The sequence below is a fragment of the Rhinopithecus bieti genome, unplaced genomic scaffold (genome assembly GCF_001698545.2).
Source record: "Rhinopithecus bieti isolate Rb0 unplaced genomic scaffold, ASM169854v2 scaffold_9690, whole genome shotgun sequence".
Taxonomy (NCBI): Eukaryota; Metazoa; Chordata; class Mammalia; order Primates; family Cercopithecidae; genus Rhinopithecus; species Rhinopithecus bieti.
This window is the reverse complement of record NW_016806622.1, coordinates 998247-1008500: the sequence shown is the minus strand read 5'-3', so window position 1 is coordinate 1008500 and position 10254 is coordinate 998247. Positions and strand designations below refer to the sequence as shown.

At 37.4% G+C, this 10254-nt stretch overlaps 1 pseudogene; it reads left to right on the top strand.

The window, feature by feature from the left end:
- Positions 1 to 201: 201 nt before the first annotated feature.
- Positions 202 to 2163, top strand: LOC108532823 (ATP-dependent RNA helicase DDX3X pseudogene; annotated as a pseudogene).
- Positions 2164 to 10254: the final 8091 nt, after the last annotated feature.

Genomic DNA, 10254 nt, shown 5'->3' with positions numbered 1-10254 from the left:
AAAGATAATAAATTATATTTGACAAAATAAATGTTAACTTTTAACAACTCTTACTAAACTCAACATAGATTTTTTGCCATCTTACACATATTTTCTGTTAAAGATAGATAAAATAGAGCCACAGTTCTTTCATGAGAGGGCCTTCATGGTGAAACAAACATATTAGCTCAGCAGCGGAAGACTCCTGGATACTCTTCAGGGATGAGTCATGTGGTGATGGAAAATGCACTTTGGCTGGAGCAGCAGTTTTCTGACCTAGATCTGGCCTCTTCAGATAATCAGAGTGGGGGAAGTACAGCTAGGAAAGGGCACTATATCCTTCTTTGTTAAGGAACAGAGCAGGTACTAAAGGATTCCACCATAAAGACAGTTTAGGGTGGTGTTCTAGCAAAGATAAGGATACATAGAGCAGTTCTGAATCTCCTAATGATTCAAGTGCTAATTCTAGCTTCTTCAGTGATCATGAAAGTGGAACAAGGGGAAGGTTTGATAATCGTGGATGGAGTGATTATGATGGCACTGACAGCTATGGTGACAGAATTGGTTTTGGCAATTTAGAACATGGTGGGAACAGTCACTGGTGTGACAAATAAGATGAAGATGATTGGTCAAAACCACTCCCCCCAAGTGAACGCTTGGAACAAGAACTCTTTTCTGGAGGCAACACTGGGATTAATTTTGAGAAATACGATGACATTCTAGTTGAGGCAACAGGCAGCAATTTCTTCCACTTATTGAAAGTTTCAGTAATATTGAGATGGGAGAAACTATCATGGGAAACATGGAGGTTACTCATTATACTCGCCTGACTCCAGTGCAAAATCATGCTCTTACTATTATAAAAAAGAGACTTGACAGCTTGTGCCCAAACAGGGTCTGGAAAACTGCAGCATTTCTCTTGCCCATCTTGGGTCAGATGTATTCAGATGGTCCAAAGGAGGCTTTGAGGGCCATGAGGGAAAATTAAAGGTGGGGGCACAGCAAACAATACCCAATCTTCTTGGTATTAGCACCAAGAAGAGAATTGGCAGTACAGATCAATGAGAAAGCAGGAAAATTTTCATACTGATCTGGAGTTCCTCCTTGCATGATTTATAGTGGTGCCGATATTGTTCAGCAGATTTGAGTCTTAGAAGGTGGATGGCACTTGTTATTAGCCTCTCCAGGATATTTAGTGGATATGATGGAAACAGGAAAGATTGGATTAAACTTTTGCGAATACTTGGTGTTAGAAGAAGCTGATCAGATGTTGGATATGGGGTTTGAGCCTCACATACATAGAAAAGTTGAACAAGATACTATGCCTCCAAAGGGTGCCCACCACACTATGATGTTTAGTGCTACTTTACCTAAGGAAATACAGATGATGCATATTAGTATCTTCTTGTCTCTATGGAGGAGTTGGCTGTACCTCTGAGAACATCACAAAGAAAGTAGTTTGGGTGGAAGAATCAGACAAGCAGTTGTTTCTGCTTGACCTCCTAAGACATCCACTTGATCCTAGGCAAGTATGCACTAACCTTAGTGTTTGTGGAGACCAAAAAGCGTTTTTATTCTTTAGAGAATATCTTATACCATGAAGGATAGTCACGTACCAGTATCTATGGACACCATTCTCAGAGGGATAGGGAAGAGGCCCTTCACCAGTTACCCTCAGGAAAAAGCCCAATGCTAGTGGCTACAGCAGTAGCAGCAAGAGGACTGGACATTTCAAATGTGAAACATGTTATCAATTTTGATTTGCCAAGTGATATTGAAGAATATGTATATGGCATTGGCCATACAAGACGTGTAGGAAACCTTGGCCTGGCCACCTCATTCTTGAATGAGAGGAACATAAATATCACTAAGGATTTGTTGCATCTTCTTCTTGTTGAAACTAAACAAGAAGTGCCATCTTGGTTAGAAAACATGGTTTATGAACACCATTACCAGGGTAGTAATTGTGGACGTTCTAAAAGTAGCAGATTTAGTGGAGGATTTGGAGCCAGAGACTACTGACAAAGTAGTGGTGCCAGCAGTTCCAGCTTCAGCAGCAGCCACACAAGCAGCAGAAGATTTGGTGGAGGTGGCTATGGAGGCTTTTGCAACACTAATAGATATGGAGGAAATTATAACTCCCAGGGGGTTGACTGGTGGGTAACTGAGCCTGCTTTGCAGTAGGTCACGCTGCCAAACAAGTTACTATGGAAACCATATGTAATTTAGCCAGATGATACCTTGTATAGCTTGAAGAACTCATACTATATTACCAGCTGTGATTCTCCACTATTTTTTTTAAGGGAGCTCAAGGTTCTACAAGAAGAAATGAAAAGAACAATTAACAACCTTGTTCAGAAGGTGGTTTGAAGACTTAATTGCCATTGTTCGGATTAATTCCCCTCCTGCTTACCTCCATCCCAAACTGCATTTATAATTTTGTGACTGAGGATTATTTGTTTGTTAATGTTAACTTTAGATAACTTTTTATTTTGATGTCCTGTTGGCTCAATGTATCAATTGTTTTGACAAAGTTACTGAACTTGGGCTAAAGGCAAACCTTGGGACACAGGTGTGATACAACTTAACCGGAACCATCGATTCATCCAAAAATACTTTAAGGATAAACCTATTTGGTAGCCTGCATTAGGACTTTTTGATACTTGAAAATTGGAGGAAAACAAACAACAAATGTTGTAAAGCATATTGATGAAATTAGTTTCCAGTGTGGCAAACTGTAGTAAGTTAAAGTTCTGATTTGCTCACTCTATCCTGGATAGGTATTTGTAACCTCACAGCCTTTAAACAAGCCATTCCAGTCATGATGAGGTGATGTATGAATACGTGCATGCATTCAAACACTGTCTTCAAAGTTAATACAAGTAAATACAGCAACTCCTCTTTCAGTGTTTAGGCAGATTATTAACTATGAGCTAGCCAAATGTGGGCATACTATTACAGGGAATGCTTAAAGGTCTGGCAACTTGAAATAAGGTTTTAGGAGAACTCATCTACTTAGACTTTTTAAATGCCTGCCATAAATGAAACTGAAATGGTAGATGGGGACCACAGCGGTGACCAACCCTTGTTAAGGTCCTGGATGATTTTTGGTCTAGTAACAGATGCTAGCGTTGATGTTTTTTGGTCAAGAGGGTAGGAACAGGAAGAACTACACAGCAGGCTTGACTTTAAATGCTGATTCACATGACTGTTCAAGCTGAGTTGAGATGCTAAACTGGCTTACTATAGACTTTGTAAAAATGGCTCCAGAAGAGTAACTAACTGAAATTTTTAAGTTCACACAGGTTGGAAATATGTACATAACTGCACAAGGTGTTAATTCTGCTCTACAGAGCAGTTTTAGTTGCATAGGTTTCCATTGTATTTATAGTCTGTTTAAGTTAAATCTGGCCAAAGATGAACATTGTTCACCACTAAAATGCCTCTGCCACTTTGAATTCAGTTCTAATTTTGTGGCCAGAATGCGGTGATTAAAGCACTCAATCTTTTTGCAGTGGCATAGGAAGATGGCAAAAATTTCCTAAAGTGCAATAGATTTTCGAGTGTATTGTGCCTTGTTCTAAAACTTTTATTAAGTAGGTGCACTTGACAGTATTGAGGTCATTTGTCATGTTGTTACTTCAGTTAGTCTAAGTTTAGGCTCTTGTACATATTGCCCATAATTTGTACAATGTGCTTATTTTATTGCACATTCAGATATACATATATGCACACAAACATATATATGTATACACAAACATATATATATACACACACAAACATATATATACACACACACAAACATATATATATATGTGTCTTGTCTTGTGTGCATGTTCTTAAACTTCCAACCTTATTTTGTCTCTTGGAGATTGTTGAACACAGCTTGTCTGGGAAGGGGATGGGACTAGATTCTAAAATTTATTTGGGACCATTGGGAAGAAAAGTATTTGCACACGGCAAATTTGTAGATACTTTTTGCTGTTAGTTTTATATAATATTTATTGAAAATTTTGACAAATATTTATTTGTAAGCCTAAAAGTGATTCTTTGAAAGTTTAAAGAAACTTGACTAAAGACAGTACAAACACGATGACACTTGAATGTTGAATGTCACCATATTCATGAAATTATGTATTTCGGAGTAGTGTGAGCTTTTAACGTTAAGTCATATTAAACTCTTAAGTCAAATTAAGCAGACCTGGCATGGCACGATAGCTATAACTTTCTGATGTTAGTAAAAACAGAATTGGTGACTTGAAATTAAATCATGCCAAGATTTTGATACACTTGTCTAAAGATATTAATGAAATGCTTCACAACACTGATATGAAGTGTCCAGATTCTCAGATGTTTGTTGTGTGAGTTTTGTTTAGTTTTGTGTATTTTTTTCAGTGGATGTCTGGCACATTGCAATCCTCAAACATGTGGTTATCTTTAGTTGGCAATTTAGTTGGCATAATCAGTGACCTGTACATTCAGTGATAGCGTTTGAGCAAGTTTTATCAGCAGGCAATATTTTCAGTTAATAAGATTTCAAAATCACGTAAGGTTTTAAACTTGCTGAGTATAAAGATTGCACCTCAAGTCACTGTAGCTTTAGTAATTGCTTATTGTATTAGTTCAGATACTAACAATGCATGTGCTGTGAATATTCTGATTTTATTAAAATAAAATTGAAGTACAAAAAGTAGATAAGATGCATAAATTGAACAATCTCTAAGACTGCATGGAAAGGAAACTATTTTGTTCTTGGTATAATATTATGGACCACTGTGAATGTTCTATGGACTCTGTATTCTATATATACTCTTGTTTTCTGAGAATGATCATAATGGTAGACTGAAATATCACAATGATCTCAACCCCATTCTTAGCAATGCAATTTCATGTGATAATTTAAGAGTATTCGCAATGCAATTATACAGTGCTTAGATATTTTTAGTTGCTTTCACTCTTATCTATAAGGGATTGTCTTTAATAACCATAGTTTACAAAAGATTATGTGAGGTAGGTTACTATCATACAAGGTAGATGAACTATATTGTGTATTGGACCATGAATTCCATGGATTTTGACAGGCATAAAATAGAAATGGCTGATTTGTGTTTGTAGAAGTTCATTCAATTCCTGAGAGAAATCAGGAGGTGAAATCTAAGAAATGTTAAGCCATTGAGAGGAGGCAGCTATCTTCTTGAAATTAAGATGGGATGACAGATCTTTCAGCCTGAGAACAGCTAACGTGTGTATTTTAGTTGTCATACTCAGGGTCAAAAGAACTTTCAAAGTAGTTGCTTCATTGCATTTATTTATTTATTTATTTTTGAGACAGAGTTTCACTCTTGTTGCACAGGCTGGGGTGCAGTGGCACGATCTCGGCTCATGACAACCTCCGCCTCCTGGGTTCAAGTGATTTGTCTGCCTCAGCCTCCCAGGTAGCTGGGATTACAGGTATGCACCACCACACCCAGCTAATTTTGTGCTTTTACTACAGATGGGATTTCTTCATGTTGGTCAGGCTGGTCTTGCACTCCTGACCTGGGGTGATCCCCCCGCCTCGGCCTCCCAAAGTGCTGGGATTACAGGGCTGAGCCACTGCACCCAGTCTGATTATATTTCACTACGAATTTGGAGCTCTAAGCCTAAAAGAAGGTTTCTCATAATTCATAGAAAAAAGAGGAAACTTGCTCTAAAATTTTAATTTCTTGTGTGCATATTTACAGAACCTAAACACAGATTTTTTCAGAAATATTTAAACATTCTATTTTAAAGAGTTTCATTTTCCATGTTTATATAAGGCATGTTAAAATATTCGTACACCTAAGATAATAGAGCAGCTTTCAACATTGAAGTATAAGTGATTGAATGTTGAATTATGAACATTACAGACCAGAAGATTAAGAAAAATTTTGCATAGTGAAAATAATTAGGATTTGACATCATTTTCTGCTTATGTCCATATAAGGAACATTTTCACTTATTTTATGTTTAAATATCCATTATCAGTAAGGGAAGCTAATGATATGCATTTTTACATCTTCATATATCTTTGTGATGCATGTGTTTACAGATATGACAGCCATTTAAAATCAGATATTGAAATACACCACTGCCAGGAGAGGAAGTGCACACAATGCTTAATCCCTAGAACTTTGTCATTGCTATAGACCAGTGCCTGCTGTGTGTTTTCCATTGTTCCCTTTTCTGAATTTGAGTTTGTAATTATGTTTATGTTATCCTTTCTCCTCTATTGTATATTAGAGGTAGAGCAGGACAGATGCCTTGGCATTTTAGATAATAGATTGTAGAACTATGAGTAGCCCCGTTAAGGTCAGATGGAGAAGACCACACACCAGCTGGATATCTGAACTTTGAATAGGATGAAGTAACTGGAAGCTATTTGGGAATATCAACAGCAGGATGCATCAGAGTATGTTCTGTCTTGGGCACTAATGGTGCTCATAGATATGTGGTAGCCAGGTAGGTAATCTGTAGCATAAGGCTATATTTTCACCAGTTATGCTGCCTCCCCCTTAGTGCTAAGTTGTTGCTGGGAAGTAGCTGCCTAGTTAGGGTCTATATTTCTCTGGATCCCTTGCAATTAGGTGGTATCATATATCCAGTATTGTCAGTGGAATGCAGTTAGGAATTAGATGTATCTTTTGTAAGACTTTCTTTTTTCATACCTTGATGCAAGAAAACACATTGACTGTTGGATTTTGGCAGTACCAAAACCACAGGAGGGATAGAGTTCAATTCGTTGACTCATAGCTTGGAGGAGAACCACATCCTCCAAAAGCAAAATCTTATTTTGAAGCTTAGTGTGAAAATAAACCATTTAAGGTGTTATACATTTTAGTATCATATATTTAAATGATTATTACTATAACTATTGAAAAATATGTTTGGCATTTAAAAGTCAATTTCTTATAATTAACTTTCATTTTTTGGTGGGTTTGAATTGGCACTGCAGTTTTGTCTTTAAATAGATGGCACATTTGATTTTTAAAATTATTTTTCATTTTTTATTGAGGTACTTAAGCTGTCGACTTTAGTAGTTTCCTCACAGATCTGTGTTTTCTGTGCTATCACCTTGATCTTTAAATTGCAGAGGACTAAGAAATTATTTGTCCCTCGTGTTCTTTTTAAAGCCTTTAATGAGCTTGCAGACAACTATCTCTTTGCTGTTCCTACTATTAATATTGCAGACGCAACCCTGGGATAGTGTAAAGGTAAGGTAAAAGCAGAGCACTCACTTGACAAGGGGTGGCGTGGGATGGATAGGATGGGATGGATTAGATGCAACACAGAGTAATGATGTAAGGTGACGTGGAATAACTGTGTAGTAGTAACTCAAAAGTATCACAAATTTTTGGACCACATTAGCTGGATGACTATTCGTAAGTAAATAAACAATGCTGGGAGGCCGAGGCAGGCGAATCATGAGGTCAGGAGATTGAGACCATCCTGGCTAACATGGTGAAACCCTGTCTCTACTAAAAATACAAAAAAAGTTAGCCAGGTGTGGTGGCGGGCCCCTGTAGTCCCAGCTACTCAGGAGGCTGAGACAGGAGAATGGTGTGAACCCAGGAGGTGGAGCTTGCAGTGAGCCGAGATTGCGCCATTGCACTCCAGCCTAGGCAACAGAGGGACACTCCCTCTAATCAAAAAAAAAAAAAAAAAAAAAAAAAAAAAAAACAATGTTATTCTGGCCTGGCTTTGGATTAAAAGGCTGAAGTGTTGGCTAGGGAATTTACATTCTTTGTTTTCTCTTTTGTCTTTATTGTATAGGCAGAGAGGCAGAGAGAGTTTAATTTTAGCCAAATCCTTTTATTCTTTAATAATGAGCCATATTAGTCAAGATTTGCATTCTACACCCCTTCTTTCAATATGTAAACAACTTTTAAGTATGCAAAATTTTCTTTGAGACGCCTGGGTTCTGCCACTAGTACCCAACATTTTGAGTTAGCTTTTCTTGCCTAAAGCCTACATACTACTCTTCACTGATCCAGCGTCCCCACTTAACCACCACTGGGCTGTTCTCCTTCCCTAGTTCAGGTTCTCAGTTACTTCTTGGGTGCTCAGAATTTGTTGTTACCATGATTGCATATGCTGAAATCAATGAATTCTTTGATTTCTTCCAATTGTCTCCGCATCCTTCCAATTCTCTCCGCTCATTACACTTGCATATCCAAGAATTCATGGTGCTCTGCTAAATAAAGGATTATGTTTGGGGGTCACTGCCTTTTAAGAGCACAAAACCGAAGCTTTAAACGTTTTAGTGATTTCCATAGCTTAGTGTTTAAACACGTGCTCAGAGATGAATTCATTAAAATGCACTTGTCCTTTCAGGCCACTTAGGGTTGCCCACATACATCCACTCTCAGGCTGTTTGAAAATAGGAGGAAGAGGGCACTCAACAATGGATATTTCTAGTACAGAAAGGATTTATGATTTAGAACGTATAACAATATTCTGGTGACTTTGCATTCATGCACTAGTATCCTTTTCTATAGCCTTTCCAGTACATTTTACAATAAACTGTGGGCTTCTTGCTGCAAACTGAGAACAAATCAATGAAAATAAAAGATATAGGTAATCAGAAGAGGTCTTCACTTTGTCCTCCTGAAAACTCAGACAAGGTGGAGGCTCAAGTCAGTTAGGGAAAGATTGGGCTGTTCATAATTGCCTATGTGACTTGTCAGTTCCTTTTTAACTCATACAAAACCTTTGTGAGTGTGACATTATATCTAGACAATAGTTATGTTAATTTCCCTAATTGTGATATTATCTGCCTATCAATAGCCACCTATTCTAAACTTTAAAACATGTAGCAATTATTTTTCATGCTCAAAACTCAAAGTGACAATAACATTGGAAAAAAAGAGACATTTCCTGTGAATTCAGTTAAAATAGAATGCTCACTTTTCCTCAGAATAATGCTTTTAAAATTTTATTATGCAGTACATGCTTATTAGGGAAAATATGGTTAACACAGAAAAATAAAAGGAAAATTGTAAACTGTAATTTTACTAAACAAAGACATCTACATAACATTTAGGTATATTTTCTTTTCTCAAGGCATCTATTACAGATATTTGCCATTCTTGTTGAATTCTCAGCATGTGTGTGTGGGGAATTTCCAGCTTATGAAGCAGATCTTGCCTCCCATTTTAGAAGCAGAAAACCCAAGGCTTATGTTCAGTTGGTCTCATAGCTAAGTGCAAGCATATTAACTTCGGCTATCCCAATTTGATATGCACACTCTGAGCTTTGGATTGAGAATTCCTGAGGCAAAGCAGCAGAGATACAGGAGAATGTATTCCTATGGGGTGGAGAGGCAGTAGCACCAATATCCCATTTCCGGAGGGAGAAGAAGCAACAGTTTCAGCGTCAGCATCATTTACATGGTTTTGGTGATAAAACATTTTTGGGTTACACTGGCTATGCCCAGCAGTTCTTGTGGCAGTGTAGCTACTTTAATGGTTCTGAGGTGTGATTTGTGTGTTGCCAGTGACTGCCAGGCCCCACCCTTGTTCTTCTAGCTCTCAAAGTTTGCAAGTTTCCTAATATAGTCATCATGCCTATAATCTTAGAACTCTGGGAGGCTGAGGCAGGAGGATCACTTGAGGCTAGGAGTTTGAGACTAGCCTGGGAAACATAACAAGACCCTGTCTCTACAAAAAAAAAAAAAAAAAAAAAAGCCAGGTGTGCTGGCGTATGCTTGTAGTCCCAGCTATTTGGGAGGCTGAGGTGGGAGGATCACTCAAGCCCAGGAGTTTGAGGCTGCAGTGAGATATGATCTCATCACTACACTCAAGCCTGGGCAAGAGAGTGAACCATCTTATAAACGAATAAACAAATAAATAAATTAAAATCTATTTTTACTAAGATTATCTGAGTTAGTTTATACTGCTCACAACTAAAAATACCGAATCAGTGGATTATTTTTTATTGTGTGGTTGGAATCCTATTTTACCATGTTTCTTAGTCTGGGGTAAATTCTACCTATGGACTGGAATTTTCTGAAGGAAATTTTTATGTATGATTTCAGAGTTATGTTCATAATTAAAGGAAATATTAATGAAAAATTCCAGTTTCATTTGCAAAGACAGAAACTGATTCTTTCACTATTTTGTAAGTTATTTTTTAAGGTTTCTTCAACTGTTTTGCTTGGTGATTTGTTAATTTTCTTCCTTAGGGTTCCTTTAAAAGACATAGGTCATTGACTTTTGCTTAATAAAACTTCTATTTTTTAAATAGGTTTATTGATAT